This window comes from Triticum aestivum, chromosome 1B, assembly GCF_018294505.1.
Source record: "Triticum aestivum cultivar Chinese Spring chromosome 1B, IWGSC CS RefSeq v2.1, whole genome shotgun sequence".
In the NCBI taxonomy this organism is placed as follows: Eukaryota; Viridiplantae; Streptophyta; class Magnoliopsida; order Poales; family Poaceae; genus Triticum; species Triticum aestivum.
In genome coordinates, this window is record NC_057795.1 from 128,297,431 (window position 1) to 128,323,741 (window position 26,311).

Here is a 26,311-nt window from a genome sequence, read left to right on the forward strand (position 1 = left end):
ATCTCTCTGTAGCATCAAGTTTACATGGCATCAAAATAACAGCAGAACAGGGACTAAAATCAGCAATATCACGAAGCCTAGTTTGCATGCTTGTTCTAGTCACCACATTGATCACAAAAATACATGGTAAGCACCTCTGTAAAGAAGACATAGCATAGATCAAAACACATGTAGACATCAACCTCATAGGATGCACACATCAATCATGGCAAAAATGACAAATGAGCTCGTTCTGTTAACAGACAGTAGAAAACATTATGAAGAACTCTTACAACGATGATTCAGGCATCTAGAAGACCTCAAATGAATATGATTCAACGGAATGAAATGATGTACTCATCGAGACGAACAATATTACATATTACACGCACGAAACGGAGCTACGGATGCAGAGATACGGCATGACGAACATGGCATGAAAATGTCAAAAATCTGGGACTTAGGGATTTTCGGGGGTCAACCTCGTTTTGCACGGACTTCGATGCAGGGCCGGAGTTGCTCGCCGGAGATGACGGAGATGACGCCGGGGAGGGCCGGAGATGACGGATCCGGGCCGGATCTCGACGAGGGGAGGTGGAGGAGGCTAGGACGGGTCACCGGCGCGGAAAGGCGGAGCGGGGTGCCGGCTCGGGCGGCGCCGGCGGGAGGCGGCTCGGGCGGCGCGGAGCTGAGGCCTACGGCACGGGTCGGGCAGAGGAGAGGCGGGGCGGCGCGCGGGGCCTGCGGGGACACCGCGGCGGCGGTCTGCGAGCACCCCTCGGCGGCGCTGGGAAGGGGCGGCGCGAGGCGCTCCGGCGAGCAGCGGCCGGAGGCGGGGACAGCTGCGGGCAAGGAGGCGCGGCCGAACGGCGGCGCAGGGCGTGGGCCCTCCGCGCGGGAGGCGCGCGGCGACGGACGGGCCGGGCGGGCCCGATCCGGGCTCGCCGGGCCGCGGCGGCGGGAGGCGGCGGAGATGCCACGTGGCGGAGCGGGGTTGGCTGGGCGCGGCGGTGGCGGACATGTCCGGCCGTTGCGAACGCGTCCCGTGGCGGCGGAGGGCGATTTTAGGGTTTCTGGGAGAAAATCATCCGAAAATGGAGAGGGGAAGACGTTTTTATAGGTAGAGGGAGCTAGGAGTGTCCAAATGAGGAGCGGTTTTCGCCCACACGATCGTGATCGAACGACCGAGAGCATGGAGGAGACTTAGATGGGGTTTGGGCCACTTTGGATGGGGTGTTGGACTGCACACAAAAGAGGCCTTTACGGTTACCCGGTTAACCGTTGGAGTACCAAACGACCTCCAAATGGCACGAAACTTGATAGGCGCTCTACCGGTGCTATACCAAGGCCACTTGGCAAGCCTTGGTCCATTCCGAGAACGTTTAACACCCGCTCACGAAAAGAGAGAAGAGGGGGACGCCGGAGGACATAGGAGCGCCGGATCGCGAAACGGACAACGGGGAAAAGGCTCGAATGCATGAGACGAACACGTATGCAAAATGAAATGCACATAATGACATGATAAAATGCAACACGCAAGCAAATGACATGGCAATGACGATGAATAACTGACAGACACCTGGCGCATCGAATCTGGGGCGTTACAACACTCCTCCACTAACAAGAGATCTCATCCCGAGATCTTAGGGCCGAGACGGAAGGGAAAAAGGGATGAGGTGAAGCAAGAACTCGAGATATGAAGCAAAGAATCGAGAACACTCGAGAAGAAGAGAGGAACGACGAGAAGGACGAGAATCGAAAGCTCACGGAATCAGATAGACTATGAAAGCACTCCGGTTAGAACGAGATAAGAAACAAATAAGACTGAAAGGATTTAGGCAGCACTCCGGTTTAACATGGAAGGAATAGAACACGAACTAGAGAGGATTGAATGATACTTGACGAGATGAACAACATAATGCCTCCGGAAGAATTGAAAGAATATTGAATGAAAAGAATTTAGAAGGATTGAATTTAGTTGTTGAGAAAACCAACAATGAAAGAATAAGCTTGTTATGGACTTATAGATAACATCTCAAGATTATGAGGTGATCTCCGACCACAAGAGGAAAAGATTGAATAGCTGAGAAGAACGAAGAAATGCAAAACTCCACTTCGAAAGAAAATGAAGAATTATTTACTCTTCTAGACGGGAGAAGAAAAGATGAAACCACTTGGAACTAGAATTTATTCATTAACAACAAACTCCAAAGAAAAGGATTGAATCACCTCGAGGAAATAAGAATAAGATTTATTGTACGCTTATCCTTCATCAAACTAAATTGATGACCAATAATGGATTTTGCATACTACTTATCCTTCTTGAAAAGGATTGAGAAGTGACATATTACAAACTTGCGAAGGTCTTCATGAACCACCGGAAGGACTGGAAAGATCGAATGGATTAAAATGATGATCAAGGAAAAGAATCTTGAACGAACCACCGTAAGAATTTGAAAATGACTGTCGAAAAAAGAATGAATCACCGGGAAGAATTAGAAGAACCAAAATGCTAGAGGGGATTTAGATGCAAAAGAACAAAGAGATCATGAGCTGATTAAAGAACACTTGAACGAAGCACCGGGATAATTGGATAACGGTAGCTGGAATGAGAGGACTAAGAATTCTTCTGGAACGATGGCCTCCGGTGAAAAGAAACGGGAAAAGAACTTCTGACAAACTCTGTATGGATAAGAAAAGAATATCTGACAAATGGAATAATCGACACGATAGCATGAAGCTAGAACCACGAAACTTCAAGAGAACGGGCAAGATTTAGAGGAAAAACTCTTCTTCAATCTTCAAATGACGAGGAGAAACACCACCAAAATTACTGAGATACTCTGGGAGAAAGGAAAGCGAAGAGGTTGAGCCAACAATGAAATGATTTGAAATCGATCTTGGAAAGGCATCTGACTGATGGGATCCATTCTTACGTCACACTTGGAAAGAATTGAGAATAACTCCGGGGAAATTAGAAGAGTCAGGTAAGATCCTGGAAAAAGACCTGTGGGTTAGGGCCCACTAATAGAAAACACCATTGGAAAAGGGATGATGAACAGATAGATGAAACACCGGAACAATTGAAATATTTGAATGAGGTGAAAACCTCGAATTAATTCGAACACAGACGAATCTCCTGAGATGTCTTCCAAACTCCGGAATGATTGAATGGCGAGAGGCGAACGAGCAAGGAGAACACTTGATCCAAGGAAAAGAATACGATCAACACCAAAAAAAACTTGAATTCAGTCCACCGGAGATGAAGAATGTCCACCGAGACGAGAATTCACCGGTTGAAACAAATGATGAAAGACTGAAGAGGCTCCACACGAATGAAATTGATGCTCGAAACAGACTCAAGCTTTGGGAAGAAGAGTGTGGGAGGGCGGGAAAACAAAGGCAACTTAGAAGGGGAAACGACGAATATCTTGAAGAGAAAAACACCGGTTGAAATCATTGAGGAGAGAGAGCAAAAACTTCACACGAGTAGGATGGATACTCGATTACGGAGTCCGGCTTCTGAGAAGAAAAGGGTGGGCGGGTAGGAAAGAAAACAACTGAGGATTGAACTCAAAGATGAAGAGACTCGAGTCAACTTGACGAGAAATGCACCGGATAAAAAGAGCTGAGGAACAACGATCGGAAAACCAACTGCGTGATCCTAAAGAATATTTGAAGGGGAAGAGGAATAATTCAAAACACCTATGTCACGATTCCTTACTAGAGCGACGAAGGGACTGAGGAGTAAAAAGAATTCCTACTCTCCGATATAACTAGACTCTAAAAACAGTTTTCTTCTAGACTCAACAACAGCCAAACTACACGATCAATCAAGGGGGCTCCTAGGGTCGGTCGAGGCTCTGATACCAACTTTTCACGCCCAATATGCGACCCTATCCAAAAGGAACTCGAAGGTCCCACCAAGGATAGACCCGCATATTGAAACACTTTTGCAAGGTGGATATCATTACATCAACATTGCATAATAGATGGGGATACATACATAAGGCATACAATGCCACATGAATACAACATCACAATACATAAGAGCATCATCCGACTACGGATGAATCACAAACAGAAACTCAAATGGCATCCACCCTGCTAGCCCAGGCTGCCGACCTGGAACCTATCCCCTGATCGAAGAAGCAGAAGAAGAACTCAACGCAAGCAAGCATCGCTCTCGCGTCAAGATCATCACAAAAAACCTGTACCTGCAACTGTTGTTGTAGTAATCTGTGAGCCACGAGGACTCAGCAATCCCATTACCATGGGTATCAAGACTAGCAAAGCTTAATAGGAAAGGAAGGGGTAAAGTGGTGAGGCTGCAGCAGTGACTAAGCATATATGGTGGCTAACATACGCAAACAAGAGCGAGAAGAGAGCAAAAGGAATCGTCGTCGACTAGTAATGATCAAGAAGTGATCCTGAACTCCTACTTACGTCAAACATAACCCATAAACCGTGTTCACTTCCCGGACTCCGCCGAAAAGAGACCATCACGGCTACACACACGGTTGATGCGTTTTAAATTGGATCTGGTGTCAAGTTATCTACAACCGGACATTAACAAATTCCCATCTGCCTATAACCGCAGGCACGGCTTTCGAACGATTATACCCTGCAGGGGTGTCCCAACTTAGCCCATGACAAGCTCTCGCAATCAACGAAGGAATAGACCTTCTCCCAGGAAGACCCGATCAGACTCGGAATCACGGTTTACAAGACATTTCGACAATGGTAAAACAAGACCAGCAAAGCCGCCCGATGCGCCGACAATCCCGATAGGAGCTGCACATATCTCGTTCTCAGGGCAAAACCGGATAAGTCAAGCTACGAGTAAAACCAGCCCTCGAGTTGCCCCGAGGTGGCCCCGCAGGTTGCTCGGTTCGGACCAACACTTAGACAAGCACTGGCCCGGGGGGGCTAAAATAAAGATGACCCTCGAGAGAGCGACTCCCCAGGGTAAAGTAGGTGGTGGTGAGGCAAATGGTAAAACCAAAGTTGGGCCTTGCTGGAGGAGTTTTATTCAAAGTGAACTATCAAGGGGGTCCCATAAATCACCCGACCGCGTAAGGAACGCAAAATCCGGGAACATAAGACTGGTATGACGGAAACTAGGGCAACAAGAGTGGAACAAAACACCAGGCAAAAGGCCGAGCCTTCCACCCTTTACCAAATATATAGATGCATTAATAATATAAGAGATATTGTGATATCCCAACCAAAATCCTGTCCACCATGGAGAAATCTTCAATTTCACCTGCAACTAACAACGCTATAAGAGGGCTGAGCAAAGGGGTAACATAGCCAAACAACGGTTTGCATAGGAAAGGTGTCAAAGGTTAGAGGTTCATGGCAATTTGGGATGGCTTGATGAGCAAAAGATAGGTAACGCAGCATAGCGATAGAACGAAGCAACTAGCATAGCAATGATAGTAGTGAGATCCAGGGTAGCGGTCATCTTGCCTGAAATCCCGCAAGGAAGAAGAATGAGTCCATGAAGAAGATGAAGCCACGAAGACGAACCAAGCGTAGACGAACGAATCCTCACGATCGCAACGAAACAGGAACTATCGAGAAGAAGCACACAACATGGTAAACACACCACACATGAACAAGGCATGATGCACAACAAGCATGATGCATGACAAGGCTACATGAAGCTACTCATGGAAAGAGATGATGCAAACAAGAGTAACACATCAAGGCAAGTTTAAATGAGGCCGGGAACAACATATAACGATTCCGATAAGTCCTCATATGCATATTTCGAAATTGGTCCAGATCTGAATAAACCTTATGTTCAAGTAGTTAAATATCAAGTTAAGATGCACAAGGATGATCTACACGAAATTCTAGTCAAGTTACATATAAAGTTCATTTAGTTCGGAGCTACGGCCTAGAAGATATGAGCCAAACAAGTTAAACATGGCATTGATGCAAAATGCTTGCAAACATCAAGCAAACACCTCAAAACAAGGATGCTACATGATAATATGAAGCTACATGTAATTCTAAGCAAGTTTCATATAGAGCACACTCAAAATGGAGCAACGGTTCAAACACCCACACACTATACAAGTCATAACAACAATCTGTCCAAAACAGCAACTAGGCATATTGCAAGCACCAAAACAACATGCTACAGGACCTCAACATGAAAACAAAAAGGCATGGGCATGATGTACAGGTAAAGCATAACAAAACATGAACACTGAGCTATCTCCAGAAATCACTAGAACATGCTCAAACACACATGGTAAGATTGCAAGTTATAACAATTCAGACTTTGCAGAAAATAACATCAGGTTGCAATGTTTAGAGCTATCAAACAATATGTTACAGGAACTTATAATGGCAAACAAAGGCATGGCATGAATCTACTCAAAGCATAGATCAAAAGTCCCTTACTGACCATAAGCCAAAAAGGATCAGGAAATATGATGGCACCCACGTAAACATAGCAAGTTATAATACAGATTCATACATGGCAGAAACAGAATTATGAAGGCATGTTAATGAGCTTGTGCAACTCACTACAGAGCAATACATGGCATGACAAGGCACCCAACAGTAAGAAGGCATATTTTTGAAGCTAAGCATGGCAAGAGCAAGATCATAGGGTGCATGGAATACTAGCAAAACACATGGGAACAAGTGAACTTAATGTTAACAGGCTGACAGCAACATTATGAAGCAACTTTGGAGCAAGATATGAACAATCTACAGCAACCTATAAATGCAACCAGTGGCATGAATGGATATAGCATGACATGTAGTTCAAGACATATTTATAGAATGATTAGTAGGAGCAGGTTTACATCGCATCAAGAAATAACAGATTCAGCCTAGCAAAACAGCAATATTATGTACACTACTTAACAAGCTCGATTCACTCACCACAAGTCATTGCATGACAAGATAAGCATAACATCATCAAGAAGACATGTTTGTGGAACAAACCAAGTCAAGAACAAGTCCATAGCCTGCAAGGATCAACTACAACAAGCTTGGCCAAATTGAATAACATGTAAACAATCTGCCAGAAAACATTTTAAAGAAAAATTAGAGCACTCAAATGACATGCTAGACTACTCCATAATTGCAACAAAGGGCATGAATGGATAGACAATAACCACATGTTCAAAACACCCTTAATGAAGTATTTCAAAATATGCATGGATCTCTCTGTAGCATCAAGTTTACATGGCATCAAAATAACAGCAGAACAGGGACTAAAATCGGCAATATCACGAAGCCTAGTTTGCATGATTGTGCTAGTCACCACATTGATCACAAAAATACATGGTAAGCACCTCTGTAAAGAAGACATAGCATAGATAAAAACACATGTAGGCATCAACCTCATAGGATGCACACATCAACCATGGCAAAAATGACAAATGAGCTCGTTCTGTTAACAGACAACAGAAAACATTATGAAGCACTCTTACAACGATGATTCAGGCATCTAGAAGACCTCAAATGAATATGATGAAATGGAATGAAATGATGTACTCGTGGATACGAATTTTTTTCCATATTACACGCGCGAAACGGAACTACGGATGCAGAGATACGGCATGACGAACATGGCATGAAAATGTCAGAAATCTGGGACTAGGATTTTCGGGGGTCAACCTCGTTTTGCACGGACTTCGATGCAGGGCCGGAGTTGCTCGCCGGAGATGACGGAGATGACGCCGGGGAGGGCCGGAGATGATGGATTCGGGCTGGATCTCGACGAGGGGAGGTGGAGGAGGCTAGGACGGGTCACCGGCGCGGGTTGGCGGAGCGGGGCGCCGGCAATGGGCGGCGCCGGTGGGAGGCGGCTCGGGCGGCGCGAAGCTGAGGCCTCCGGCGCGGGTCAGGCAGAGGAGAGGCGGGCGGCGCGCGGGGCCTGCGGGGGCAGCCGCGGATGAGGAGGCGCGGCCGAACGGCGGCGCAGGGCACGGGCCCTCCGCGCAGGAGGCGCGCGGCGGCGGACGGGTCAGGCGGGCCCGATCCGGGCTTGCCGGGCCGCGGCGGCGGGAGGCGGCAGAGATGCCACGTGGCGGAGCGGGGTTGGCTGGGCGCGGCGGCGGCGGACATGTCCGGCCGTCGCGGACGCGTCCGGTGGCGGCGGAGGGCGATTTTAGGGTTTCAGGGAGAAAATCATCCGAAAATGGAGAGGGGAAGACGTTTTTATAGGGAGAGGGAGCTAGGAGAGTCCAAATGAGGGCGGTTTTCGCCCACACGATCGTGATCGAACGACCGAGAGCATGGAGGAGACTTAGAGGGTTTTGGGCCAGTTCGGAAGGGGTGTTGGGCTGCACACAAAAGAGGCCTTTACGGTTACCCGGTTAACCGTTGGAGTACCAAACAACCTCCAAATGGCACAAAACTTGACAGGCGGTCTACCGGTGCTATACCAAGGCCACTTGGCAAGCCTCGGTCCATTCCGAGAACGTTTAACACCCGCTCACGAAAAGAGAGAAGAGGGGGACACCAGAGGACATAGGAGCGCCGGATCGCGAAATGGACAACGGGGAAAAGGCTCGAATGCATGAGACGAACACGTATGCAAAATGAAATGCACATGATGACATGATAAAATGCAACACGCAAGCAAATGACATGGCAATGACAACGAATAACTGACAGACACCTGGCGCATCGAATCCGGGGCGTTACATTGGTTGCCCTCGCTACCAAGGCTGGAGAATACCCCTACTGACTAAACCCTGCAGGACATAAGGCGCAGGACGAGGCCTTAGCCTCGGGAGGCGAGGACTGCGGCGAGCTTCCCCTCCCCCCAAGATAAGTGATTTCTATGCATAGACACGCAGAGCAAAAACATAGCGCAGAAACAGTAGAAACAGAGCACCAATTAAACAATGACAGTTCAACAGACCCCGTGGGGCACCAGATTACATTCTCCTCGCGCAGGAGAGAAAGGAAAGAAAAAGGGGCACAACTTGCCCGGCACCAACCCTCGGCGAAGGCTCGTACTGCCTCTGGACCTCAGCTGGATTCCGCCTCCGGCTTCATCGAAGTGCTGCGTCGGGCCGACCCGCTGCCCTCTCCCAGGCGAGCGCGATGACGAGGTGGCTGGTCGCGACCGCCACTGTAGGATCTGCCGTCCGAGGGGGAGCCACCAGAGCTTGGTGGGCCTCGGGCACCGCTTCCCGCGCGCCCTCCGCCACCTTCACCCCGGCCAACGCCGGGGCTGGGCGCGTGGCTGCGGTCATCATCTTCGGGGCAGCATCCGGCACGGCGGCCGTCTTCCCCGAACACCCTCACGTAGAGGATGGCGTCGCCGTCGAACTTGAAGTATAGAGTGCATCGTCGGCTCAGGCCGCGCACGCGGGCAAATGTTTGCTAGCCGCGGGTCAAGGCCGCCTCCCCGGCGGTGGAGACCTCCAGAGTAGACCAAGAGGCCCTACTGCAGCAACCATCTGCCTGAATTCAAAGGACGCCCGGGGCACCAGCCGGAAATTCACCTATGAAGAAGCAGGGGAGCTGAAGCCAGGTGTCGGTCGGGTCCGCCGACCACACGACGAACTCCGGTACCACCTCCGCCGAGCGAAAGCGCGGCCTTGGGGGTCGCACAACCCCAACGTACCTCTCGTTGGCAACCAAACGCCCACCGCTGCGCAGAGGGTTGTTCCCACGGCCACGGGAGGCCGCAGCGGGGGCCATAGGGTGCTTGCGAGGGCGGCCCCGGCCACGCTTGGCCGGAGGAGAGCCGGACCCTTCCTGGCGGGCCTTTCCTTTCTCCGCGGCCGAGAACCTCTTCGGCGGGGCCATGGGGATGGCGAGCGACCAAGAAGGAGAAGGGTAGTAGCAAGAAGGGGTGAACTGGAAGGGCTCACGTTGTTCCGTACATATAGCCGGGGGAGGCCAACCGCCGGCCTCCATGATTACAGGTAATCATGACCCGTTTTGCATGCAGGGACTTGTCAATTCGTGTAGTTGCCGAGGCGTCGTAGGGGAGCCAAGACGCCCATGTCCAATCAACCGCCACGCTTGCCCCTTCGCTTCTCCGCTAAGCCAAGTCCAGGCGCTCCTTGGGCCCCGGGGCTACTGTCGACGTTTTGGTAACGGGGCTACCCAGACTTTCCTGCCTGCGGCCTGCGGCGTGGCTCAGGGAGTGGCCTTGTATGGCCCATCTTCATCAACATATGCCCAGACCCTCGCGAGGGGCTGAGCCTCGCGGGGCGGACGACAGGAGGCTTCCTTAGGCACAGCCTCGTCAGGCTGGCTCGCGAGGAGGCAGAGAGATCAAGGCAGGGTACCTCACAAGGTGTCGATGATGCAAGCCATGATGACCGAGGCCAGGTGGGCGCCAGGCGAGCGCCGGCCTGCGCAGAGTCCATGTTTCCTCTTGGGTGCAAAGGGGGCAAGCGCAGGCCAGAGTATCAAGCAAAGGCAACCATTTCGGTGCAACAAGACCAAGACCAGCAGGACGGCAGGATGGAGGTCATCGTGGAGCCCAAGCCGGCGTCATCGTCATGGTCTTTGGCAGGCGAGGACCAACTTTAGTCAGGATAAGTGTACTAGATGTTCCCCTTCAAAATGGTCAATTGTTGGCGCCCTTCCCGCTCAATATTTGGGGAGAGGCCCAGGGCCTCCGCCTATAAATAGGACTAGCCACCCACGGGGTAGAGGCATGTAGATATCTGGAGAGAGAGAGAGGCTACTGAACTCCCCTAGTAGTTCATCGCACCAGCCAAGAACAGACCCTCGTGAGGTTGTTCTTCCTTGTACTGCCCGTCATCAGCCCCAGAGGCAATCCACTCACCACAAACTGGAGTAGGGTATTACACCACAATGGTGGCCTGAACCAGTATAAATCTCGTGTCCCTTGTGTTGTTCTTCGTGTAGCCCTAGATCCTTGAGAGGCGACGAGACATGGGTAGGCAGGAGGTGTGATCTCCGCGTGCACCCCAGAGTTCGAACCTAGAGGGTCTACCGGAACCCGAAATCCAACAAGATCGGGTTCGGAAACCTGAACTACACGGCGGACATTCGCAGAGACTTGATCCCCGACAGATCCGGGGCCATGCCAGGAGCGCCGGACAGTCACGACGAGCACGGCCTAGACCTGCTGTCGGACAAAGCTCGGGATATCACCCCCGCAGTAGCCTCGGACCTAAATCCGGAACAGGCTGCGCCGCCAAAGGACGGAGGCTGGACCCTGGACCCCGCCCCGCAGGCTGCACACTCATCGGCAGTGGAACCGAACATGGGTCTCACCTCTGCGGTGGCCCGTGACTCCGGACCCCAGGATTCACATCCGGATGTTGGTTCCTGTCCACGCACTCCCGAGCCAGTCGAGCCTGGTCCGGATTCACATTCGGATGTTGGTTCCTGTCCATGCACTCCCGAGCCTGTCGAGCCAGGTTGGGCTCCGGTAATGGAGTTCACCGTTGCAGATATCTTCCAGCACTCGCCCTTTGATGACATACTGAACTCATTAAAAACTCTCTCTTTGACAGAAAATTCAGGGCCGAACTATGTCCAGCTTGAGTGGGAAGCAGGCGACGAGGAAATTCGTTACCCACCCACCACCCACTTCATAGCCACGGTTGATGATTTAACCAACGTGCTTGGCTTCGACTCTGAAGGCATCGATGGTATGGACGACGATGCAGGAGAAGATTTAGAATCTATGGGGTGCCGGACTTCCGCCTCGTCACACGACATATACATGGTGGATATGCCCAAGGAGGAGGACGGCGACAATCCGGAAGATAAAACCCCCGGGCAAAAGCCAAAGCGATGGCGCAGACGCCGTTCCAAGTCCAGCAACAGTAAAAATAACAGCAGGAGCGCCAGAAGGATCGATGCTCCGGTCAACCCCAAAGGCAATAACGACCATGAGGACCCAGCGATGGAGCAGGACGAGCCAGGTCACGCCGAACCAAGTTCGGAGCAGATGCCCGATCACAATGATCCAGAGGGACGAATTCATCAAACCGCCCCAGGACAAGAACACAGTCCGGACGATGATGCATTCATCATTCCGGAAGAACGCGTGGAACGAGATAACCTCCACAGAAAGCTTACGGCCACAGCGAGAAGTCTAAAGAAGCAGAAGCAACGGCTTAAAGCCGCACAGGAAACACTCAATCGCAGATGGAACAAAGTGCTAGACACTAAAGAAAGATATGGCGACGATCGCCATACAAAGAGCTATCCAAAACGCAAGCTACTGCCAGAATTTGATGACGAGGCCGTTCCACCAAAGAATAATACGACCAGGAGGCCAGACATACCACCTCATAACCGCAACAAAGCGGCTACCGACGCCGCGCACGATCTACCTGAGCACCTGGATAAGTAAGCTTGCGCACCTAGGTCCATCTACGGACCTAAAGGACACACCCCGGCAAGGGACTGTGGTCACCAAAACGATTGTGCTAATCAAATACCAGTTCGGAATAAAGACCGGACACAACAACAGCCGACGGCATGCCCCAGCGCGTCCAGATACAGAGGGGATGCTCACCCCCTGTGCTTTACCGAAGAAGTACTGGACCATGAATTACCACAGGGCTTTAAATCTATGAACATAGAGGCATACGACGGAACGACATACCCAGGGGTCTGGATCAAGGACTTTATCCTGCATATACATATGGCTCGTGGGGATGACCTCCACGCCATCAAATACTTTCCCCTCAAACTAAGGGACCAGCTCGACCTAGTTGAAAAGCCTCCCCAAAAATTCAATTGGGAGTTGGGAGGAACTCGAAGACGCTTTCAGGGCCAATTTTCAAGGGACTTATGTCCGGCCTCCGGATGCTGACGATTTAAGTCACATCATCCAACAGCCCGGAGAGTCCGCCCGCAAGCTTTGGAACAGATTCCTCACTAAGAAGAATCAAATTGTCGATTGTCCGGATGACGAAGCCTTAGCGGCATTCAAACACAGCATCCGCGACGAGTGGCTTGCCAGACACCTCGGCCAAGAAAAGCCAAGGACAATGGTAGCCCTAACAAGCCTTATGACCCGCTTTTGTGCGGGTGAAGATAGCTGGCTAGCCCGTAAACGCACCAGCGACCCCAGCACATCCGAAATAAGGGATGGCAACGGGAAGCCACGACATAATAAAAAAACGCCAAAACAAGGAAGAGAGGCCGGATAACACAACGGTTAATGCCGGATTCAGGGTCTCTCGACCTGATCAGCAAAAGAAGCCATTTAATGGCAGTAAAGAGGGACCATCCAGTCTGAATAGAGTCCTAGACAGACTGTGCCAAATTCATGGCACCCCTAACAAACCTGTGAACTACACGCACATAGAGTGTTGGGTCTTCAAGCAGGCCGGCAAATTAAATTCCGAACACAAGGGAAGGGAAACACCAAGTGAAGACGAGGATGAACCTCGCCAGCCAAACACTGGGGGACAAAAAAAATTCCCACCACAGGTTAAAACAGTGAACATGATCCATGCGACTCGCACATCCATGAGAAGGCACAAACGTGCGCATAGAGACACGCGCGATATAGAGTCCATCACACCCACATCTAACTACTGGATGTCTTATCCGATCACTTTCGATTACTTGGACAGCCTAACTAGTATTCGCTGCGGAGGATCAAAGGCCTTGGTGCTTGACCCAATAATCGACGGATACCGTCTCACCCGTGTCCTCATGGACGGCGGCAGCAGTCTCAGTTTAATACGAGGACATTGTCCGCGGGATGGGGATAAACCCATCCAGAATTAGCCAAAGCAACACCGCCTTTGAAGGGGTGATACCAAGCGTTGAAGCCTACGGCAGGGGCTCCATCGTACTGGAGGTAACATTTGGCTCCCCAGGCAATTCCAGAAGCGAAGAACTACTCTTCAACATCGCACCCTTCCAAAGCGGCTATCATGCATTGCTTGGAAGAACGGCCTTCGCCCGATACAACGCATTACCGCACTATGGCTACCTTATACTCAAGATGCCTGGTCCACGTGGCATCATCACCGTTAACGGAATCACAGAGCGCTCTTCACGCGTAGAGGAACACGTGACGGCCCTGGTGGACGGACTATAAGCGGCCACCAATATCAGAAAACATGACTGGTCATTAAGACCACAGACACGGTTAGACGAGTCCGGTAGCCCGGACAAAATTGAACCAGGGCACCGTATATGTAATCCCATAGCAGACACTAGGGACTATAAAAATTTAATACAGCCCCACACTTGGCTCAACCTTCTTGGCAGGCCAACATCTTACACTTTCACTATCCATCGCATACTTACATTGTACTCTCCTACGAGTTTTGTTTTTTCCACAGACAATGTTCGCACGATACCCTTCCAAGATACTGCACAATGGAGACAAAGGCGCAGACGTGCAGCAGGGCCCCGTTCAACAAGTTTCTTTTTAGATTAAGCCCCTGTGTAAACCTTTTTTATTGCCTCTTGTTGTTTAACCATCCCATGGGTTCCATACCCACAAAGGATACTGCCGTTATTGGCATCTCGCACGACAGATTATCGCACGTATCTGGAAACACAAGTTTTATAATGAATGGGCATTCTTGAGCCCATCTTCTGTTATAATGTCCGAATACCTTCGGGGGTGTTCGGCGTCACGAGTTTGGCCTTATATGCATCATCTCCGAATCATGTCTTTGGTCAAATGTTGGGTTTGCCCGGCTCCTGGGTTTGCCGCCTTAAGTTCCGTCATTATCGGCTAAGGTGGCCAAAGGAGAACTACTGCGATTGTGCCCTGGTTATCCCGGACGAGCACCTCAGTAGAGAAAGCCGAAAACTGACTGTCATGATACAGCGAGAGACTGTTCAACCACTCGAAGACTTATCGGAATCTCTAGGATCCCTCCGCATTAACAAAGGACCATTTCCCGATAATGTACACGCGCGCCCATATTCGGATGCAAGCGAAGGTACCAGGGGCTACATAGTAGCCCCAACATTAGACTCCCATGGCTAAGCGAAAGCGTTATAGCTATATAGTCCGGTTGCCTAGTTCGACATGTGATCACCTCCTTAATGGACCAAGACGTTGGATCAAGTGTGATTATGCATATTTTTCTCGAACACCCCCGCATTATATGTGTGGGGGCTGAAGCCAACGACTGCTAACTTTCGGATTACATGTATATATATATATATATAATGGACGCACAGGAGACAAAATAATACTTTCAGGCAAAAAGTATAAATATAGCCTCATAATCAAAATAAACATTGTTTTTACAATGATTCGATTCATCACTCGAACAAGACATTCTTCGAGCACTACGCCTCTATTAGCCGGGCACTTCCTGTGACCTGCGCCAAGTAGTGCTCGGCCTGATATTGGCCCCCCGCCGGATCCTGGGTCGCTATAATGGTGGCATCCATATCCGTCCAATAGGCTTTAACACGGGCAAGGGCCATCCGTGCACCTTCTATGCACGCCGACCTTCTCATGGCATCAATCTGGGGCACGGCCCCAAGGAACTGTCGCACCAAGCCAAAGTAACTGTCTGGCTTAGGCCCCTTTGGCCAAAGATGGTCTATTACAGACCGCATTGCAAGCCCGGACAGCTTGTGAAGCTCCGCTACAGCAGCCATCTTGTCACTTAACGGCAGCGGGTGAGTGGGAGCATTGAATTGCGACCAGAAAAGCTTCTCCACTTCCTTATCACCCTGATCCTCGAATAACTTGGCAGCATCAGCTGTACTCTATGCCAAATCCGCATACACGTCTATAGGACTCCAGCGTCCATCCAGGGGAGCGTACTTCGGATCGAAAAACTTCGTCCGCAGCAAGTAGGAGCCCCCAGCCGTGATTTTACCGGCCTGTTGAAGCTCCTCCTACGCACCCCTGAGCTCGGTCTGTATTTCCTTGGTGGCATTAAGTGCCTTGTTCAGGTCGGCCGAACTATCCTTATGCTTCTTTTTAATGAGCTCAGACCGGTCAGCGGCATTTTTTAACTCCACAGCCATTTTGGCTATCTTTTCCTCACTTCGGCGATGAGCCTCCTGTTCGGCTCGCAATTCCTCGGCCGCCTTTAGGGCAGCCGCATTGCTAACCCGAGCTTGTTCCTTGACCTGGGCAAGTTCCGCCCTCAGGGCCTCCACGGCGGCAGCACCATCTGCAGTCCAAACATATTACATTAATATCATGCCGCCTTCATATTTTCCTATACACAGGAAGGCGGAGCACACACCTTGTACTTCGTCCAGCCGCTCGTTCACCAGCGTGATATCGGCATCAATCGATCCAATCTGCCTCGTTAGTTCGGCAACCGCAACGGACTGGTCGGCGGCCGGACCCACAGCTACCTGCACGTATTTACAAAGCAATCATTGATTTATGATCCCCCGTTTGCCACCTAGGGCGGGCAACCAGAGTCACAGGGGCTACTATCTATATGGAGCACACCTAGCGCGTGCCTCATAGCCATAAAACAGTGTATTCTTCACTAACATACCTCAAAGCCTCTGAGCAGGCTTGTAAATGCTTCATTCAAACCGCTTGTCGCGGATGAAATCTTCTTGAACACCATGCTCATTAATGAGCGGTGCTCCTCCGAGAGCGTAGCTCGCTCCAGTAGGCCCGTCAGTACGTCTGGCCGGATAATGAACTATGTCGGACCCTTCCCATCGCCCCTAGCGGGAGCCAAATGCTCCGGGCTCAGGGCGGCTGACGCATCAGCTTCCGGCTTCGGCAGATCTGGACTCCTCCGTGACGAAACCTCGGTGTCGCCCGCTTCATGAGGCAGAGATGGAGTTGGGGTCTCGCTCTCCATCATCTCCGGAGGAAGATCCCCCGAAGACGAATTCTGCTGAGAAGAGCTGCTAGCCGGACTGCAAAAGACGAATCCTGGTTATTGATCTAGGAGAAACACAGTACCATCGAATTAACGATTTGCTTACAGCTCGGTGGAGGGCTGTCCCGTTGGCAGGCATGGCGCGGTGAGGGTGCCCGTCGGGGCAGGGCCCCCTGGGGATACCTTTTTCCCATGTTTGGGCATCTCCGTCTCCAAGTCTTCGGAGGCAGCCCTCCTCTGCCCGCGCAGGGAGGAGGCCTTGGCCTCCCCTTCCCGACTATCCTCCTTAGGGGAGGTGACAATTCCCCCGGTTCGGATGCGTAGCGTGTGAAGTTCGGTTTCTTCGTTCTTCACCTTGTCTTTCCCTGAGGGCATTCTGCTGAGTACCCGGTCAAGCATCTTGGCCATGTTGGGACCAGGCGAGCCTTCGGGAAGTGGCGCCGGACACCTGATTCTCTCCGCCTTGCTAAGCCATTCCTGGCCACGGATGCTTTTCAGAATAAACAATTATGACAAATACAAAACAAGTTGTCCGATATCAAGTTTACTTACTTGGGTATCTAGGTGGTTGCAGCTTGGGCTCGCATCCTCGGTGGTGTCGGGACACTCTACTTTTGGTCCGAAGAATAATTTGCACATCCCTTCGAGCTTCAGGCCGAAGAAGTGCTTAACAGTCCGCGGACTCTCTGGATTGAACTCCCACATCCGGAGAGGCTGGCGTTGGCACGACAACATCCGACGGATTAACATCACTTGCATTATGCTGACAAGGTTAATGTCCCTCTCAAGAAGCTCCTGGATGCGGCTCTGCAGTACTGGTACATCGCCAGCAGGCCCCTAATTCTGTCCTATGTCGGTCCAAGACGCTAGTTGTGACGGAGGGCCCGAGCGGAACTCAGGGGCGGCCACCCACTTTGTGCCTCTGGGAGCCGTGACATAAAACCACCTCTGTTGCCATACATCAGATACTTCTGGGAAAGAACCCTCTGGCCATGGGGCATCGGCGTTCCTACTTATTACGGCACCTCCGCACTCCGCATGTTGCCCCTCGATCATCTTCGGCTTCACATTGAAGGTATTGAGCCATAAGCCAAAGTGTGGGGTGACATGGAGGAAAGCCTCGCACACTATAATGAACGATGAAATATGGAGGATGGCGTCCGGAGCTAGATCATGAAAATCCAACCCATAATAGAACATGAGACACCTCAGAAAAGGATCGAGGGTGAGGCCCAAATCGTGGAGGAAGTGAGGAACGAACACGACGCACTCATTGGGCTCCGGTGTAGGGATGACCTGCCCTGGAGCAGGAAGCCTGTGCTGGATGTCGGCGGTCAGATATCCGACATCCCTAAGCTTCGCAATATCCTCCTTTTTAATCGAGTAGGCCACCCACCGGCCTTGAGGGTTGGATCCGGACATATTGAAGGATCTGGGGTGTTGGAGCTTAGGTCTCGAGTGTTAGAACTCGAGGTGCGAGAAGGCGCGAGGTTGGTGGAAAAGAGGCATAGGCCTCGGCCCCTTTTATAAAGGGGGTGAATATCAAGAGTCCTTAGGGTGATCGCTTGAGGTTTACCTGACGGCACACGGAGTCATACCAACGGTCGTCATGGGGCAATGCATGCCCGCATTAATGGAAGATCCCGTAATAAGAGGAACACGATCTCTGCCTCGACAGGGCGTGCCAATAAAACCGCCTCGCAGCGTGAGTCGAGATGGGGCGAGAAGCACCGGTTAGTGTTGAACTGGGCCACGATGCAAAGGCACGACGTATGAAGATTGCCAGCGGATCAGATTTATGCTATGTTCCCTACAATGGTGTGTAAGAATCCCCTCGTGGATCCAGACACGATCTAACTGTTCGATAATTACTTTGGAGTATTCGGAGAAGGAACTCGCCCTGCAATGCTGAAGACAAGACTACGCGCCGGACTAATCGTCATTGAAGCTTGGTTTAGGGGCTACTGAGGGAGTCCTGGATTAGGGGGTATCCGGACAGCCAGACTATATACATCGTCCGGACTATTGAAGCATCAAGATACAAGACTCAAGACTTCGTCCCGTGTCCGGATGGGACTCTCCTTGGCGTGGAAGGCAAGCTTGGCGATCCGGATATTGTGTTTCCTTCCTTGTAACCGACTCCATGTAAACCCTAGCCCTCTCTGATGTCTATATAAACCGTAGAGGTTGGTCATTAGAAGGCCGATCACAATTACAATCATACCATCATAGGCTAGCTCTTAGGGTTTAGCCTCTACGATCTCGTGGTAGATCTACTCTTGTACTACCCATATCTTCAATATTAATCAAGCAGGAAGTAGGGTTTTACCTCCATCGAGAGCGCCCGAACCTGGGTAAGCATTGTGTCCCTTGCTTCCTGTTACCATCAGCCTAGACGCACAGATCGGGACCCCCTACCCTAGATCCGCCGGTTTTGACACCGACATTGTCCACGTACCCTCGTAGACTGAAAGCGGAAGCGTTAGTGAACGTTGTTGATGTAGTTGAACGTCTTCGCGATCCAACAGATCCAAGTACCGAACCTATGGCACCTCCGTGTTCAGCACACGTTCAGCTCGATGACGTCCCTCGTACTCTTGATCCAGTTGAGGCCGAGGGAGAGTTTCGTCAGCACGACGGCGTGGTTACGGTGATGATGAAGTTACTGGCATAGGGCTTCTCCTAAGCATTACGACGATATGACTGAGGTGTGTAACTGTGGAGGGGGCATCGAACATGGCTAAAAGATCAACTTGTGTGTCTATGGGGTGCCCCTTGGCCACGTATATAAAGGAGGGGGAGGAGGAGGCCGACCAAGAGGGAAGGCGCGCCATGGGGGGAGTCCAACTAGGACCCCAAACCTAGTAGGATTCACCCCCCTTTCCTATTCCAGGTTGGAGAAGGGGGGAAGGACGAGGAGGAGAGAAGGAAGGAGGGGGGCACCGCACCCCTTATCCAATTCGGATTGGGGCAAGGGGTACGCGCGCCACCTCCTAGCCGGCCCTCTCTCTTCTCTACTAAGGCCCATGAGGCCCAATAACTTCTCGGAGGGGGCTCCGGTAACCCCCGGTACTCCGAAACGACCCGAACCGTTCCGGTGTCCGAATGTGGCCTTCCAATATATGAATCTTTATGTCTCAACCATGTTGTGACTCCTCGTCATGTGTGTGATATCATCCGGGACTCCGAACAAACTTCGGTCATCAAAACACATAACTCATAATACAAATTGTCATCGAACATTAAGCGTGGGGACCCTACAGGGTCAAGAACTATGTAGACATGACCGAGACACTTCTCTGGTAAATAACCAATAGTGGAACCTGGATGCTCATATTGTCTCCTAATATTCTACGAAGATCTTTATTGGTCAAACCGCATAACAACATACATTGTTCCCTTTGTCATCGGTATGTTACTTGCCCGAGATTCGATCGTCGGTATCATATACCTAGTTCATTCTCATTACTGGCATGTCTCTTTACTCATTCCGTAATACTTCATCTCGTAACTAACTAATTAGTCACAATGCTTATAGTGATGAGCATTACCGAGAGGACCCAGAGATACCTCTCCGAAACACGGAGTGAAAAATCGTAATCTCGATCTATGCCAACCCAACAAACACCTTCGGAGACACCTGTAGAGCATCTTTATAATCACCCATTTACACTGTGACGGTTTATAGCACACAAAGTGTTCTTTCGGTATTCGGGAGTTGCATAATCTCATATTCTGAGGAACTTGTATAAGTCATGAAGAAAGCAGTAGCAATGAAATTGTAACGATCATAATGCTAAGCTAACAGATGGGTCATGTCCATCACATCATTCTCCTAATGATGTGATCCCGTTCATAAAATGACAACACGTGTCTATGGTTAGGAAACATAACCATCTTTGATTAACGAGCTAGTCAAGTAGAGGCATACTAGGGACAATATGTTTTGTCTATGTATTCACACATGTACTAAGTTTCCAGTTAATACAATTCTAGCATGAATAATAAACATTTATCATGAAATAAGGAAATAAATAATAAATTTATTATTGCCTCTAGGGCATATTTTCTTCAAGCTCATGGTGGCTCTCGTCAAATATGCCAACTCTGATAGCACTAAAGATCCCGAATCTGATGAGGAAAAAGCTGGCAAAGGGAAGAAGAGTGGGAATACAAAGGGACAACATAACACGACTGGTCAAGGTGGTAATGGTAAGCGCAAGGCTGACGACAGTTTAGACTTTCACTACAAAAAAATACACTTTCGTGATGATACATGTTTGTCACAGTAGGTCGCGTTTTTTGTCATGCATGTACATCCATGACGATTTTATGACAGAATCAAGATAGTCATACCTATGCTGTCATAGAAGTGTTCCATGACATTACCAAAATTATCATCACAGAAGTGTCCACTTCCATGATGATAAATCGCGCATCACAGAAGTGCTTTCGTCAAGGGTGACTGACACGTGGCATCCACCATAACGGAACGCCGTTAAGCTATCGGGTCCGGTTTTGGATCCGATAATCCGTTAACAACCCGGACCAATGGGGATTTTCCACGTGTAAAATCATCATTGGCCGGAGGAAACACGTGTTGCCTCACCATTGGGACAGATGTCATCCACTCATTGGACAGGAGGCGACTATGATAGGTCGACACATGGCACGGCCCAACAATGGCCCATTCCGGTGAAAAAGGCCGGATAGTAAAAATTAGCAGGCTGGCCCATCTAAGACCTACTTGTGTCGGGTGCATTTAAGCCCATGACCCATACGAGATGTGCCAATTCGGCGCGTCAACGACCCGTTAAAGATTTGACACCATTGCAGCCCATCGTCAGTTTGAGCCCGTTAACAACCCGCTATATATTTGGGCTCAATATCGGCCCGATGAGATTTCGGCCTGTTAACGGCCCATTCAATGGATGGGCCAATTTTTAGGATGGACATCTTTCGGCCTTTTAGCGACCCATTTAAATGTCGGGCTAATTTCCGGCCCGGTGTGTCTTCCAGCCTGTTGACGGCCCATAAATTAGTTGGGCCATTTGTAGTTGGACCTGAGTTTCGGCCTTTTAGCTACCCATTTAAGTGTTGGGCCAATTTCCGGCCCGGTGTCTCTTTCAGCCTGTTGACGGCCCATAAATCAGTTGGGCCATTTGTAGTCGGACCTGAGTTTTGGCCTTTTAGCGACCAATTTAAGTGTTGGCCCAATTCCCGGCCCTGTGTGCCTTTCAGCATGTTAACGAACCATAAATGAGTTGGGCCATTTGTAGTCGGACCTAAGTTTTGGACTTTTAACGGCCCATGCCCTTCATGGTCCAATACCAGCCCATTTTCTCTTTCGGCCTGCTAAAGGCCCACAACATAGTTGGGCCATTTACAATACGACCTGACTTTCGGCCTCTTAGCGGCCCATGCTCTTCATGGTCTAGTATAAGCCTGATGTCTCTTTCAGCCTACTAAAGGCCCACAGTATAGTTGGGACATATGTAGCCCGAACTTAGTAACGGCCTGTTAACGGCCCGTGAAATCAATTGGGCCCACCTGTTGCCCGCTTCGATGTCGGCCTGTTAACGACCCGGGAGGTAAGAGGGCCGACCATTAACTTCCGGCCTAGTAACAACCCATTAACTTAATGGGCCCACTAAAGTTCGTACATGTCTTTAGGCCAAATTAGATAATTTGAGCCCATTACGACGAGCAATTATGCACAGGACCAAAACCGATCAAGCAAAGGTACGGCATACCGGGAAAAATGTTGCACATCCAGCATATATTACATCATATGTTGCTTTTAATGAAAACCTTAGAAAAAAGGTTCCTACCGATGTTCTAGTTGATAGAATTTCTGAACTTAATAATGATTTTGCTATTCAAAACAATGGGTTAGGATTTTCTCTTGAGCAAAGGCTCATGACTTTCTGCCAAAAGAATGCTTATAATGATGAATTGGTTGTGCAATATGAGGGGCCAAAGGAGGAACCCATACCTCCCGAGCTTGATGTCGGGGACTTTTGTCCCATTAAATTTAGCCCTATTGATTACTTTTGCTTGCCACAAAGAAAACTTGCTGCTGAACATAGGGAATATGAGATGAGTTTTCGTGATTTACCTTATCATTATGGCAATACTTAGATCTATTCTTGCCTTTATGCCTAGCTAGGGGCGTTAAACGATAGCGCTTGTTGGGAGGCAACCCAATTTTATTTTTGTTATTTACTTTTTGCTCATGTTTAGTATTAAATAATTTATCTATCTTCTGTTTAGATGTGTTTTTATGTTTTAATTAGTGTTTGTGCCAAGTAGAACCTATAGGATCATCCTGGGTGATAGTTAATGTGATCTTGCTGAAAAACAGAAACTTTTGCACGCACGAGAATAATTTTAATAAATCACAGAAACGTGATTTTTAGTTGATTGTTTTTTATGAAGATTACGAGATAAATTTCCTAGGACTTCCTATTTTTGTAGGATTTTTAGAGTTCCATAGGTATTCTAAAGTTACAGATTGCTACAGACTATTCTGTTTTTGACAGATTCTGTTTTTCGTGTGTTGTTTCCTTATTTTGATGCATCTATGGCTAGTGTCGGGGGGTATGAACCATAGAGAAGTTCAAATACAGTAGGTTTAACACCAATATAAATAAATAATGAGTTCATTACAGTACATTAAAGTGGTGGTTTGCTTTCTTGCACTAACGGAGCTCATGGGATTTTCTGTTGAGTTTTGTGTTGTGAAGTTTTCAAGTTTTTGGTAAAGATTTGATGGATTATGAAATAAGGTGTGGCAAGAGCCTAAGCTTGGGGATTCCCATGGCACCCCAGGTAAAATTCAAGGACAACCAAAAGCCTAAGCTTGGGGATGCCTCGGAAGGCATCCCCTATTTCGTCTTCGTCTATCGGTAACTTTACTTGGAGCTGTATTTTTATTCACCACATGATATGTGTTTTGCTTGGAGCGTACTGTATAATATGAGTCTTTGTTTTTTAGTTTACCATAATCACCCTTGCTGTACACACCTTTTGGGAGAGACACACATGAATCGGAGTTTATTAGAATACTCTATGTGCTTCACTTATATCTTTTGAGCTAGACAATTTTGCTCTAGTGCTTCACTTATATCTTTTTAGAGCATGGCGGTGGTTTTACTTTGTAGAAATTATTGATCTCTCATGCTTCACTTATATTATTTTGAGATTCTTTTAGAACAGCATGGTATTTGCTTTGGTTATTAAATTGGTCCTAATATGATGAGCATCCAAGATAGGTATAATAAAAACTATCATATAAAGTGCATAGAATACTATGAGAAGTTTGATACTTGATGATTGTTTTGAGGTATGAGGATGGTAATATTAGAGTCATGCTTGTTGATTAGTTGTGAATTTGAGGAATACTTGTGTTAAAAGTTTGTGATTCCCGTAGCATGCACGTATGGTGAACCGTTATGTGATGAAGTTGGAGCATGATTTATTTATTGATTGTCTTCCTTATGTGTGGAGGTCGGGATCGCGTGATATTTAACTCCAACCAACCCTTCCCTAGGAGCATGCGTGTAGTACTTTATTTTGATAACATGTAGATTTTTGCAATAAGTATATGAGTTCTTCATGACTAATGTTGAGTCCATGGATTATACGCACTCTAACCCTTCCACCATTGCTAGCCTCCCTTGTGACGCACAACTTTCGCTGGTACCATACACCCACCATATACCTTCCTCAAAACAGCCACCATACCTACCTATTATGGCATTTCCATAGCCATTCCAAGATATATTGCCATGCAACTTTCCACCATTCCATTATTTATGACACACATCATCATTGTCATATTGCTTTTGCATGATCGTATAGTTGACATCGTATTTGTGGCAAGGCCACCTTTATAATTCTTTCATACATGTCACTCTTGATTCATTGTATATCCCATTACACCATCGGAGGCATTCACATAGAGTCATATTTTGTTCTAAGTATTGAGTTGTAATTCTTGAGTTGTATGTAAACAAAAGTGTGATGATCTTCATTATTAGAGCATTGTCCCAAGTGAGGAAAGGATGATGGATACTATGATTCCCCCACAAGTCGGGATGAGACTCCGGACTTTATGAAAAATAAAAGAGGCCAAATAAGCCCAAATAAAAAAAGAGGCCAAAGAAGCCCACCAAAAAAATGAGAGAAAAAGGGAGAAGAGACAATGTTACTATCCTTTTTCCACACTTGTGCTTCAAAGTAGCACCATGATCTTCATGATAGAGAGTCTCTTATGTTGTCATTTTCATATACTAGTGGGAATTTTTCATTATAGAACTTGGCTTGTATATTCCAATGATGGGCTTCCTCAAATTGCCCTAGGTGTTCGTGAGCAAGCGAGTTAGATGCACACCCACTTAGTTTCTTTTGATGTGCTTTCATACACTTATAGCTCTAGTGTATCCGTTGCATGGCAATCCATACTCACTCACATTGATATCTATAAATGGGCATCTCCATAGCCCATTGATACGCCTAGTTGATGTGAGACTATCTTCTCCTTTTTTTTCTCCACAACCACCATTCTATTCCACATATAGTGCTATGTCCATGTCTCACGCTCATGTATTGCGTGAAGATTGAAAAAGTTTGAAAATACTAAAATATGAAACAATTGCTTGGCTAAAACTAGGGTTGTGCATGATTTAAATATTTTGTGTGATGAAGATAGAGCATAGCCTGTCGGCGTTCTGGGAATGGGGGTCCCCAGACTTGCCTGCTTGCGGCCTGTGGCGTGGCTCAAGCAGTGGCCCAGTACGGCCCGTCTTCATCAACCCAAGTTCAAGACCCTCGCGAGGGGCCAAGCCTCGTGGGGCGGATGACACAAGGCTTCCTCAGGGGCGGCCACCCTAGGAAGGCTCATGAGGAGGCGGAGAGATCAAGGAAAGGTGTACCTCGCGAGGTTCTCATGACGCAAGGCATGACGATCAAGACCAGGCGGGCGCCAGCCAGCGCAGTGTCCTCGTTTTCTCTTTGGTGCAAAGGGGGCAAGCACAGGCGCGGAGTACTGAGGCACCAGGCAAAGGTTTCCATATCGGTGCAACGAGAACAAGACCAGCAGAGCGGCAGGACGGAGATCACCATGGAGCCCAAGATGGCGTCATCACCAGTGCCTTTGGCAGTCGAAGACCAACTTTAGTCAGGATAGCTTGTACTAGTTGTCCCCCTTCAAACTGGCCGTTGTAGGCTCCCTTCCCGCTCAATATTTGGGAAGAGGACCAGGGCCTCTATATATAGAGATAGCCACCACAGTAGAGAGCATCGAATCCTTCCTTGGTAGAACACCACACCAGCTCAAGAACACCCCTCGCGAGGCTGTTCTTCCCCTGTACTGTCCATCATCAGCCCCAGAGGCAATCCACCACACCACACACTGGATTAGGGTATTACACCACAACGGTGGCCCGAACCAGTATGAACCTCGTGTCTCTTGTGTTGTTCATCGTGCTAGCTTAGAATCGCGGCGACGTTTTCGGGCGTGAATCAGTAGGGAGAAGATCTTCGTGCGCACCCCA